General features: G+C 39.9%; 1 protein-coding gene across 3 annotated transcripts in view; it reads left to right on the top strand.

Annotated features, from left to right (window-relative positions):
• The first annotated feature begins 7,131 nt into the window (after window positions 1–7,131).
• Window positions 7,132–12,877, top strand: part of JAK2 (Janus kinase 2) — a 248,006-nt gene continuing 242,260 nt past the window's right edge. For 2 of the 3 annotated variants that reach the window (XM_082404352.1, XM_082404354.1), the window contains exon 1: window positions 7,139–7,278. The gene's annotated coding sequence lies outside the window, so the exon portion shown is untranslated. Of the gene's footprint in view, window positions 7,279–12,877 lie in introns of all 3 variants that reach the window. The other variant, XM_082404344.1, reaches the window with a different exon arrangement.

Raw genomic sequence — 12,877 nt, 5'->3', positions numbered from 1 at the left:
ACACAAACTTGTTCCATAAACAAACTGTATGTCCACCATTTCAACCAATGTTTATTATTCCTAGATGCTATGCAAAGGACTGGAGCTGTGTTTCTCAAAATGTGGGTCACCAGAGCATGTGGTATACACCCATATAGTTGGTTAGAAATGGCTGCGAGAGGTATCTAAGTGGATGGGGCTAAGATAATGTTCTTTGTTCCATGATCTTTCCAGAACTTGTAGGGGGATCTGGAAGTCACTGTCCACCCCAACAGGGGACAGCAGATATGTGTGCCCTAACCATACCATCTTACTCTTATCACTTCAGTGCAGGACAGAACTTTCAACTGCCAGCACCTGAATGTTCTGTCTGAGGGCTCTCTGTGGCCATTCCTCAGCCAAAGACTAACAGATGTTGGCGTAGAATATTAAAATGAAACTAATTATTAATTATAAATCTACAGAGAGGCAAAGAGTGCCTATTATTCCACGAATCAAAATACAAGTTCTGCTGAAAATACAAAATACTACAGTCTTGCTAATGTTCTTCCACTCAGAAAAGTTCAATGAAGATTAAGAACCACCTCCTTCCTTGCATTTCTGAAACTGCTTCCAAGCTAGTCTTCTGGCTCCAATCTTGTTTTCCTCCAACCCACTTTCTGCACATGAGTGACCTTTGAAATATAAACATGATCATTAAGCTTTGTGAGAACAGAGATGATGTCTGTCATTCTCTACTGTGACTTCAGTACCTAGCCATGCCTGCCCATAGTGGGTACCCAGTAAATATTTATTGACTAGATATTATTGGAAACTTCCAACTCATGAACAAATTATATCCCAAACAATTTCTCTTGTAAGGAGGTCCTTTGGAATTTGGAACACGTTTGGCCTCACAAAGATAGGTGGTTTTTAGCTTGTCAGATTAGCTTATAAAAACCAAGTTCACCCATGATGTAGCTTAACCCTAGTCCCAGCTTTCCTAGTTTCTTTGAGCAGGAGAGCATACAATGAAGGAGGAAAGAAGAAGAAATGAAAGAAGGATAGGCCTTAGGAGTCATTTGGAATTGGATAAGTTATCATTAACATCTTCCTTTTTCACACTTCCACTTTTGCACTTCTCTGTCACTGTATGAATGCCTCCTCTGCATCTGTTCCCCGCCAGACACTCCCCCAGCTACAGCAACCCTCCCTCACCCAGGGGCCTCTTACTCCTCACACTGCCAAGCACAGTCCTATCCCCTGAGTGCGAGTCATTTCAGGTATTAAGAGGAAAGTGGCCTGATTGAGCAAATTCACGTTCCAGATGAATGTTTAATAGTTCTGTAACCTTCCTAGAAATATTTCCAATTTTCTAAAATCAGCTTACATTAAATCAATCTCTAGAGGAATTCACTGTAACAAGATAAAATGAAAAAAAAATATGGTGAAAAATATTTTGGAGCATGTATATTCTCACCAACTCTTAAGCCTTTTTTCAGATTCTCCCCTTAGGGTTAACTATCTGGATTATTCTGGATTGTCATAACTTTGTGTGCTTTAAAGATCCCTCCCTGCCTCTTAACCCCCATGCCTGTTCCCACAGGCCGGGTTAGGGAGGGGACATTTAAGTGAACACAGCCACAAGTGGGACAGTCTATAAAGTGGAGCCTTATTCATTGGCATCCCTGATGGCTTTGCCCAGCAGTGTGCACCTTTGACATCACTCTGCCTGTGGGGACACTAGAACCAAGCCTAACATCAAACTGTGGTCAGTACTCAAAGAGCAGAAACAGGAACAATGGGAGGGAACTTCTAACTGGACAGTCTGGGGTTTTCCATCCTAACATTTGTATCCTCTTTAATTCTGTGTTATTCAAATACATTTATATTTGGCCACAGCAAAGAACTCTGTGACCAGGGGATTTCTGCTTTTACAGCTGTAGGGAAGAAATTGGATTAGAAAGGATCAAAGTAATATTTACCCAAGGTCACACAGCTATTTAGAAGAGAGCACTTTTTCTACCTCCTAATCCTATGTTATTTTGTTCAAAAGTAGATGCTTCATATCACTTAAAATATAAGGGTTCACTTAATAAGCTTGAAGTTTAGCTCTTCACTCTTGAGTCAGAGAAAAATAATAAATTTATATTTGCAGCTTTTTCCCATTGGCCTGAGATAGCATTTCTCAAAGTATGCTGTTCCACTTAACACTAGTTAATTTTAAAAAGGGTTTCAAATACAAAATTCTACTGTCTTCCATCTTACAGACTTATAATACACATTAGCATATTAAAGGTTCTGGGAAGTCCTGCGACAAATAAAATCAAAGTTTGTTGAAATCAGCAACCCCCAAATTTATTTGGTTAAGAATTACCTTCCTTCCATCCTCCCTCCCTTCCTTCCTTCTTTCCCATAAAACAGGATTATCAAGTAATACACTTTGGGAAATATTGGATTGAGGTAAACAGAATCAAAAATCAATCTACAGCAGGCCAATAATTTTCTTCTGAGATCAAGAACTTTCTTATTGCTTTGGCTGTGTCTGTACTGTGAACAGCGTGACCAAATGATAACACTGAGGTGTATAGTCAATTTGTATCCTTGGGAAGGCTTTGACTTAACTTAGGATATCTATATGCTGTCCTTTCACTGCATAAAAGACCCCTTGGTGGGTGGTGAACGGGTGTATGTAAGGCAGATCAGCAGGTGAGATGTGTTTCTGTTGCTTTATGGTAAGTTTTGAAATTCAGTAGTGAAGTCCTCCAACTTTGTTTTGCTTTTTTTTCTTCAAAATTGTCTTGGCTATTCTAGAATTTTTTTCATTTGCATATACATTTTGAAATTAGATTGTCAATTTCTGCAAAATATAAGCCTGGTAGGATTTTGATTGTGATTACATTGAATCTGTTGGTCAATCTGGGGAGGGCTGATGCCTTAAGGATACTGTGTTTTCCAATCCATGAACATGGTTGTCATATTGTGGTATAACAAATATTTACTTGGTTTTTGTCCCTGGTTCCTGGCACAAGAACTTCTACAGAGGGATGAGTGTCTTTTTGCATGCTAATATGATGACTAGTGGCGGGGGGGGGGGGCCCTAGATAGCTTCAAAATAGGGATTTGTTGCCAGAAAGACCAACACATGATTAGAGGGTTGGAACTTTCAGCCTCCCCCCACCTCTGTCTGACCTCCCAGGAGGGGAGAGGAACTGGAGATTGAGTTAATCACCAGTGGCCAATGATTTAATCAATTATGCCTATTTAATGGCATAAAAGTCCCTCAACTAAGGGGTTTGGAGAGCTTCCAGGTTGGTGCACACATCCATGTGCCAGGAGGGTGGCACACCCCAACTCCCTGGGGACAGAAACTCCTGTACTAGGGTCCCTTCTGGACCTCGACCTATTTACCTCTTCATCTGGCTGTCCATTTGTATCCTTTATAACATTCTTTACAATAAACTGGTAATAGTAAGTAAAGTGCTTTCCTGAGTTCTGTGAGCCATTGTAGTAAATTATCAAACCTAAGGAGGGCTTCAAGGGGAACGACCAATTTATAGCAAGTTGGTCAGAAGTAGGGGAGGCCTGGGACTCTGATTAGTGTCTGAAGTGGGGGCAGACTGAGCCATAAGCTGTGGGGTCTGATGCTAACTCTGGGTATTTAGTGTCAGAATTGAAGTGAATCATTGGATACCCAGTTGGTGTCTGAAGAGTTGGAGAATTGGTTGTTGGTGCGGAAACAAACCAATACACCCTCCTTTCTTCTGACTTTGTGCTTGAGTGATTTCATCTACTCCAGTGGCTTCATCTATCATCTATATGCTTATTCCTCTCAACCTTTCATCTCTAGTCCAAATCTCACTCCTGAGATCTAAATATATGTATCCAACTAACCGCCTACTTGATGTCTTCACTTAAGATAGATTCCAAGCAGATCAGCTGAAGCTAGAAGAGAGACTTTTAGCTACAGTTCACTGAGGGAGAGGCAGATTTGACATGGAGTTCAGCTAAGTTAATTGATAAAATAAACAAATCAGCACAATTCAGAGGAATATAGCAGAATCAAGCGCCTCTACAATGTTCATAGTGTCCACGTAAAATCCAAAGTTTTTAGACACATAGGAAATGTTATTCCATACTCAAGAAACAAAGAGAATCAATGGAGACTAACCTTAAAATGACTCAGATGTTGGATTTGGGAAATAAATGTTTAAAAGCAGCTATTACAACTATTATAACAACAAATAGATAGATGAAAATATGCTCATTATATCATATATAATGATATATATGCTCAGAATCTCACTAGAAAAATAGAAATTATAAAATAAAACAAAATGGAACTTCTAGAACTAATAAATGCAATATCTTAAATAAAAATTTACTGGAAATATTAATAGCAGAATAGAGATAGCAGAAGTCAGTTAACTTGAAGATACAGCAAATATCAGACACCAGGGTAAAACTGGTAAACAATGAGGCTCATCTGGGTAGATGTCCAGTAGTATAGACTTCAGGTGCAGTATGATCAGGGCTTTCAATCCATTTCTCTTCAGCTGTCTTGGCTCTTTCTTCTCATATGTTTGTCTGTCCTGAGGCTGGTTTCCCTTATGGTTACAAGAGGGACGCCAATAATAACTACAGCTTCTTTTCACATTCAGCAGGTAAGTGACACTGGTCTCTCTTAAAACCAAGAAAGAATTTTCCCAGAAGTTCTTCAGCAGCCGTCTACTTGTGTCTTATTGGCTGAAAGTCAATCATATACTCATTCCTGAACCAATCACTGGTTGGCTTATACTAATAATTAGTTCACCTCTAGGGTCACAAGTTATGCATGAGGAAGGAGTAGATACGCGAACAAAACTGAGGTTCAGTTAGAAATGATGAAGGGGAGAACAACGATGGATTCTGGCAAGACAACTGACAATATCCACTTCCCTGTGCCTTATTTTTCTTGTTCATGAAAGAGTGATAATGATCATACCTGCTTCAGAGGATTGACGTGAGGATTAAAAATGCAAATCCTCAGTACATGGCCCAGCACATAGTAAGACCTTAATAGATGTTAGCTATATTCATAATCAGTGTTTGTTTGTGTGGTTTCTGTCTTTGGTATCATGCCCAGAAAAGTCTTTCCCTCCCTAATATGATATATTCACTCATATTTCCTTTGATGGTCTTATGTTTTACATTTAAATCTTTTTCAAATTTTATTTTATTGTGGTAAGAACATTTAACATGAGATCCACCCTCTTAAATTTTTAATTTTATGATACAGTATTGTTAACTTAGGTACAGTGTTGTACAGCAGATCTCTAGGGTTTATTCATTTTGTTTAACTGAAACTTTATACCCACTGATTAGCATCTCCCCATTTCCTCCTCCCCCAGCCCCTGGCAACCACCATTGCACTCTATGATTCTATGAATTTGACTATTTTAGATACCTCATTCAAATGGAATCATGCAGTATTTGTCCTTCTGTGGCTGGCATATTTCACTTACCGTAACTTAGTTAAACTCACACAGCCAGAAAGTGTCTGAATTAATATTTGAATCCCAGTAGTCTGACTCAAAAGCCTGAAAATTTAATGGAATATGATACAGAATAGTATTTACTGTGTATACTGTTTATTTCTTGAACATAGGGGTGTTGAGAAAGCCAGCTGAGTTATTGTATGTACAAGTGCTTTGTAAACTGTAAAGGACTACGTAGTGTCGGTGAGCAGGGATTCACCTCACTGCTTGCCAGGGTATAACAAGGAAGAGCAGCCAACATCCAGCCCATGATTGCCCAGTAGCCTCCTCTCACCTTTCTTCCTCTGACTTCTTTCGGTCCCGGTCGTTTAAAGTGTGAAAAAAAATGTGATGAGAACACTAGATAGATAGATAGATAGATAGATAGATAGATAGATAGATAGATAGATAAAGTGTGCTGCTCAGTTGCCCACATGGAATCCCCTCAGCTAATCCAGCAGTACAAGGTGCCTCCCCAGTCCTGCCAAAAAACTCAGCAAAAAGCCTGCTTCCTATTCTCTGGGGGTGAAAGATGAAAGAGACAAACAGTAGCTCTCAGTCACTTGGTAATTAATTGGCCATTTCTTCTTTCTCTCCCACTCTTTTTTCCAGCAGGTAGACAAACATGGTTAACCTTTACAGCTTGAATAGAGTTGGATGTAGAGGCAGATGTTTAGATAATTACTAATGTAAGCCAACGTTTAGTTTAAAATTTTATAGGAAGGAAATATTTGTAAATACAATATTGCCTTTGCTAAAGAGTTCAGAATATCACATTCGGTAACACTGGAGGCCATCCACTCCTTCATCATGTTCTGTCCATAGGCATTCTCCAAAGTATTTGTGTGTTGTTGTTTTTTTTTAGAAATTTTTTTTCTTATAAATTTATTTATTTTTGGCTGTGTTGGGTCTTCGTTGCTGCGCAAGGGCTTTCTCTAGTTGAGGCGAGCGGGGCCTACTCTTCCTTGCGGTGCGCAGACTTCTCACTGTGGTGGCTTCTCTTGTTGCAGAGCATGGGCTCTAGGCACGCGGGCTTCAGTAGTTGTGGCTCACGGGCTCTAGAGCTCAGGCTCAGTAGTTGCAGCGCACGGGCTTAGTTGCTCTGTGGCATGTGGGATCTTCCCGGACCTGGGCTCGAACCCATGTCCCCTGCATTGGCAGGCGGATTCTTAACCACTGCGCCACCAGGGAAGTCCTCAAAGTATTTGTTTTGACTTATTGCTCCTAAAGCGTGAAAGCAATAGAAAACCTGCTCAGTTCTAAATTCAAACTTCTGTGGTTGACAAGACTTGGCATGGTGAAGAAATGGATCCCTGACAAGAATGATGGATGGGAATTTCCAAATCTGCTGCATTCCAGTGGATGAATGAATAGTCAGGAGTTATGAGTGGCTCCCCAATGGGAAGAAAGCTGTTGGGATTACTGACCACAAAAAGGAAAATTTCAAAATTTCCAGTTATTTGTCACTTTAGATTGCTTTCTGTCTTTGGAAAATCCATTCTTACCAGCACTAAAGGCAATTTCTAAGGAAAAAAGGGGAAAAAAAGGAGATGCCACTTTGGAAGATGTCATTGCTTCATCCTTCAAATAGCCACATGGGGGAATGTGCAGCAATTTCCTTATTAGGAAATTCTGTCCTGTGCTTCTCTACATGCAGACTGGAACTCTCCTGAGAGCTAGACTGACAAACCTATTACCTGACGGAACTTTGCTCATGTGGGCTCCGAGGAAAAGTTGCCTAACTCAGAAGTCAGCAAATCTCACGTGTGTTTCTGACTGAGCTCCAAACCCTGAGGCAAAGCAGGTAAGTGTTCGACTCACAAGCTCTTTGTTTTCTTATTCTTAACACATTTGTCCACAGGTGATTTCATAATATAATGGGGTTATCTAATTAATAACTATGATGTACATCTCTTGGAAAAAATAGTCTATATGTATAGGACATTATTATTATTGGTGTTGGGATTAAGTCTCATTACTTAATAAATATTAGTAAATTAAGAAAAAGTGTGCAGTTCATACCATAGGCATAATGTAATACTCATTTGAAAAATCTTTAATTTGAATAATTGCTTGAAAAGGCTACTACTTTAAGATTAGATTCACTTTACTATTGTAACCTAGAAAATTGAGAGAAGTTTTCAAAACCTAAGAATCACATACCATCTCTGAATGATCACATATTTTAAATAGCTTATTATAAGTGAAGTGTCATTGTAAATTGTTAGAGATCACTAGCCAGTTCCAAAGGTAGATGCTTTCCCGGAGTATGTCTAATTGCCAGGCTATTGAAGGGGAAGCTGTTGGATCTATTCATTTCATTAAAAAATAATATTTATTCTGTTTTCTAATTAAAAAGCAATACATGTTCATTGAAGAGCATGAGAGAAACATTAAAAAACATGGAGGAAATAAAATAAGGATCACCTATAAGCCTTAGAGATAACTCCTATTCATATTTTGCTATTAACATTTGTCTTCCGGTCAGTATTTTCCTATCTTTCTAATTGTTTTTAAACTTACACAAGAAATATATGCTGGGACTTCCCTGGTGGCGCAGTGGTTAAGAATCCGCCTGCCAATGCAGGGGACACGGGTTCGAGCCCTGGTCCAGGAAGATCCCACATGTCGCAGAGCAACTAAGCCTGTGTGCCACAACTACTGAGCCTGTGCTCTAGAGCCCGCGAGCCACAACTACTGAGCCCACGTGCCACAACTACTGAAGCCCACGTTCCTACAGCCCGTGCCCTGCAACAAGAGAAGCCACCACAATGAGAGGCCCGCTCACTGCAGCAAAGAGTAGCCCCCGCTCGCCGTAACTAGAGAAAGCCCGCATGCAGCAACGAAGACCCAATGCAGCCAAAAAATAAATGAATAAATAAATTTATTTAAAAAAATACATGCTTATCATAAAATTTTGAGACAATATAGACAAAATGCAGAAGTCACCCTATTATAGGCTGAATTGTGTCCCCCCAAATTCATATGTTGATGTCTTAACCCCCAGTACCTCAGAATGTGACTATTTGGAGAAAGGGCCTTTAAAATGTGATTAAGTTAAATGAGGCTGTTAGGGTGGGCCCCAATCCAATCAGACTGGTATCCCGTCTGAAAAAGCCACGTGAGGACGCAGCAAGAAGGTGGCTATGCACAAGCCAAGGAGAGAGGCATCAGAAGAAACCTGTGAGCACCTTGACTTCTAGCCTCCAAAACTGTGAGAAAGTAAGTTTCTGTTGGTTAAGCCACCCAGGCTGTGGTATTTTGTTACAGCAGCCCTTGCAAATGAATACACACCCTTTACCCTCTGTCCTACTGTTCTCCCCAGGGGTAACCATGACCAACACTGTTCTTCCAGACCTATTTCCTATGCTTTTTCACACACAGAGTCGTATATAGGAAGTTTCTTTGTTGGGCTTGTACTTTAAATATTGCTCTGTTGACTTGCTTTTTTCATTTAACAGTACATCATAGACAGCTTTCCACATCAGTACACGTAGAGAACTACCTACCACATTCTTTTTTTTTAATAAATTTATTTTATTTTATTATTTATTTTTGGCTGCGTTGGGTCTTCGTTGCTAAGTGCAGGCTTTCTCTAGTTGTGGCGAGCGGGGGCTACTCTTTGTTGCGGTGCACGGGCTTCTCATTGCAGTGGTTTCTCTTGTTGCGGAGCACAGGCTCTAGGCGCGCGGGCTTCAGTAGTTGCAGCACGCTCAGTAGTTGTGGCTCACAGGCTCTAGAGTGCAGGCTCAGTAGTTGTGGCACACGGGCTTAGTTGCTCCGCAGCATGTGGGATCTTCCTGGACCAGGGCTCGAACCCATGTCCCCTGCATTGGCAGGCGGATTCTTAACCACTGCACTACCAGGGAAGCCCAGAGCACATGCATTTAAAATTTGAAAGCTGTTTGTCAAATTGCCTTCTACAAAGGACTGACCAATTTCCAGTCCTATTGACATATATGAGACTCTCTGTTTCCCCATTAGGCTTTTTCTTTTCTTTTCCTGTTTATAGGTATGAGTGTATGGATATACATAGATAGATAGATAGACTTACAAAAATTGTACTATCAGTACTGTTTTGAGTCATAAGCATGTTTAGGACTCATTTTCAGTTTTTATGTATAGAATAATTCTTGGGGGGAAGCTCTTGTCTACATAAATGACCATTATTGCCAATGTTGGGTATTGGAACTGTGGATTTAGACCAACCTACACATACCTCTGAAGGGTTTGCCTCTGGGATGAAGACAGAAATGAGAATGCTTTTTCCCTGGAAATAAGTGAACTAATGCTTTGAAATAGTTGGCTAAGTTATCCCTCTGAAAGTTAACTTCCAGTTTTCTTTTGGAACCTAGTTAAACTATTAAAATGGCATTCAAAACCTGTAGGTTCCAGCTGCCATAACAAAATACCACCAAATGGGTGGCTTAAACAACAGGAATTTATCATAGTTCTGGAGGCTGGAAGTCCAAGATCAGGGTGCCAGCATGCTCAGCGTCTTGTGAGAGCTCTCCCCTCAGACCCAACAATTTCATTCCTATATATTTACCCAACAGAAATACATATATATGTGCACCAAAAGACGTATAAGAGTTCATTTCAGCACTATTTGTAACACTCCTTAATTGGAAAGAATGAACAAACCACAAATATAGTGACAACATAAATTTCACAATCCTGATGTTGAGCAAAGAAAGCCAGACACAGGAAAGTATATATTGTATAGTTTCATTTATATAAAGTTCCAAAAAAAAAAAAAGCAAAACCAATTTATACTGTTCAAAGTCAAGATATTGGCTCACCTTGTTGGAAAGAGGTAGAGTCTGGGAAAAGAACATGAGAGGGATTCTGGTATGTTAGTATGTTCTATTTCTTGATATGATTAGTTACCTAGTTATCATATGTTTACTATGTTAAAACTCTTCAAGCCATACACTTATGATTTTTACATTTTTTGTATGTATGCTGTCCATCATTAATAATATACAGATTTCTAAGCCCTATCTGAGCAAACAAGAGAAGTGTAGCTTCAAAGCAAATGAGATCAGAAGAATATACCCAATATCTCATGAGGATTTTACCTATATATTGACAAGTTATGACATGCAGAGCTGATATCATGAGGTTAGTTGTGGTACCTTGGTTTCTTATCATTCATGGAGTCATGTTGAACAATATATATAAATATATTTATAGTATTAGTGCTATACTATTTATAGTATTAGAATAGTAGAAAATAAAAAATATATATTTATGCTCTACTCTTCTATCCTGTTTAATGTCTTAAAATATAATGGTTGTGGCTCACTATATTGATTTCATAACCCACTAATGGCTTGTGAGATGCAGTTTGAAAAACACTGCCTTAAGCTGTATCCAGTCCAATTCTAGGAATTGAAGCACAGAGAAGCTAAGTGACTTACCCAATGGCACACGGAAAAGAAGAAGAAGAAGAGACCCATATTTCCTCCCACCAACTGTTTTCCCTTACAAAGCAGCTCAGTTTTTTCTGAAACTGATTAATTTAGACAATCACTTAGACTTACCACATTTAGGTAGCTGTCATTCACTTCAGGCTAAATTCATGTTCTTATAATTTAGTAAATAGCCTGTAACCTGCCCCCAGAGAGAGCCATTCATTGGGCCACTGTTTTAGTGAAACTGGTAGAAACGAAGTTTTTTTTCGGTCCTAGTCAGGGAGAAGTGTAAATGGTGGAGCTCTTTAGAGCTCAGAATTTGGAGTCACACAGACATGGGTATAAATTCCAGCTCCAGCCCTCTCTAGTTTTGTGATCTGTGGACAGGAAGCTTCTCTATGACTCAACTTCCTCAACTATAAAATACAGGTAATAATAATAATGATAATAACCTTATAGAATTGAGTGAGGTCATTCATGTGAAGTATACGTGTATTAGTTACACAATGTCTCAAGCATGGTAAGTACTCAATGTATGTTGACATTATGATGATGATGGCCATCAAGGAAGTCTAGTCTAAGGGAAAATGAGGCAATCCTGTGAACAGAACCCTGAAAATCCAGGAGAGACCAATGGAAACTACCTACAATTAAAGCTGGAAAGAGGGAACTCTACTTGGTTTCCATTGATTTCCAGGTCCATGGGCAATGAATAAGATACTAACAAACCCATACATGGAAATTACTTATGTTGATTTACAGTAGAAATGACAATAGCAATCAATTAACAAATGATGGATTTAAATATGAACTGGCATATAGGGACTCAGTGATAAATATTCAGTATCAGTGCTCAACCCAGAATGGACTGGATATGGAGAGAGACTGGGCTTTCTTAAACAGGCAGACTGTAGCGGATGGCTCTCTTCTGTTGCAGTCACCTTTCAGGGCAAATGATACCAGGACATCAGCTGGCTGGAATGCTCAGTCCTTTGGCTAAGGGCTCAACCCATTCCCCTCTTCCTCTTGCCTTATTACACTTCATCATAAGCACAAAGCTCCATAGGTGGCTACCTGCAGTGCATCTATGTCCAGCTGCCTGTGTAGATGCAGAACCTAATAACAAAACTTCTGTGACTGTAAGAATTTCAAACTGAAGATAGAATAGATACTTCATAGACTGGCTGTATCTGTATCATTTAAAGGGGAATCCGAGCCTTAGAAAAGAGATTGCCAAATAGGTAGGGGCCTCTGAGCTTTTGTGTTCTGTGATAACACACTGTGATAAGAAGCATGAGAGCATCTGTGGAGAATAATCAGCTTTGGTAATTGAGACAACTTTTATGACCATGAAAGAAGCAGATAATCCTGGTGTTCCTGACTTGAGCTGTTTTGGACAAAGGTAAAAATAGTCTGGGTAAGAATGAAAGTAAATCCAGTGTGTCTGAACCTCCTTGTCGGAAGTCAGTGGTGGTCTGAGGTCAGCAGTGTGACTAGAGTGCCCACATTATTTTCAAGCCTCAAATCACATTATCACTACACCTGGTAACAGTGCTGCCCCTCTTCAAATGTGCCTGGGCATTGTTGACGGTGCCCCAGAGCTGGATTCTGCAGCCGGAGGGTCTTCTGACCCCCTCATCCTTCTCATGAGGGATGAACTCTGCCCTCTTATGTAATGATAATGTTGCATTGAGTCTTTGCAAATGTTAGCTCAGAGAATTCCCATTCTTCCATTTTAACAGACAGGTAGTGGGGTTAAGTGACCCTTTAGGAGCAGAAATGGGGTTAGAAGTCAAATTTGGCAGCCAAACCCATGATGAAGCCACGGGGGAGGCGGTGAGCACAGAGGTGTCAGAATCAGAGGCCCAGTGTTCATATCCCAGTTCCACCTCTTACTAGCTTAGAATGTTGGAACATTTTCTTAATCTTGGTTTTCCTATCTGTAGGGTGAAGATCATAATAGTAGCTACCTCAAGGCATCGTTTG

The sequence above is a fragment of the Balaenoptera borealis genome, assembly GCF_965194805.1.
Source record: "Balaenoptera borealis genome assembly, chromosome: 8".
NCBI classification, from domain to species: Eukaryota; Metazoa; Chordata; class Mammalia; order Artiodactyla; family Balaenopteridae; genus Balaenoptera; species Balaenoptera borealis.
Note: the sequence above shows the minus strand (reverse complement) of the source record. Positions and strands in the feature narration are given on the sequence as shown.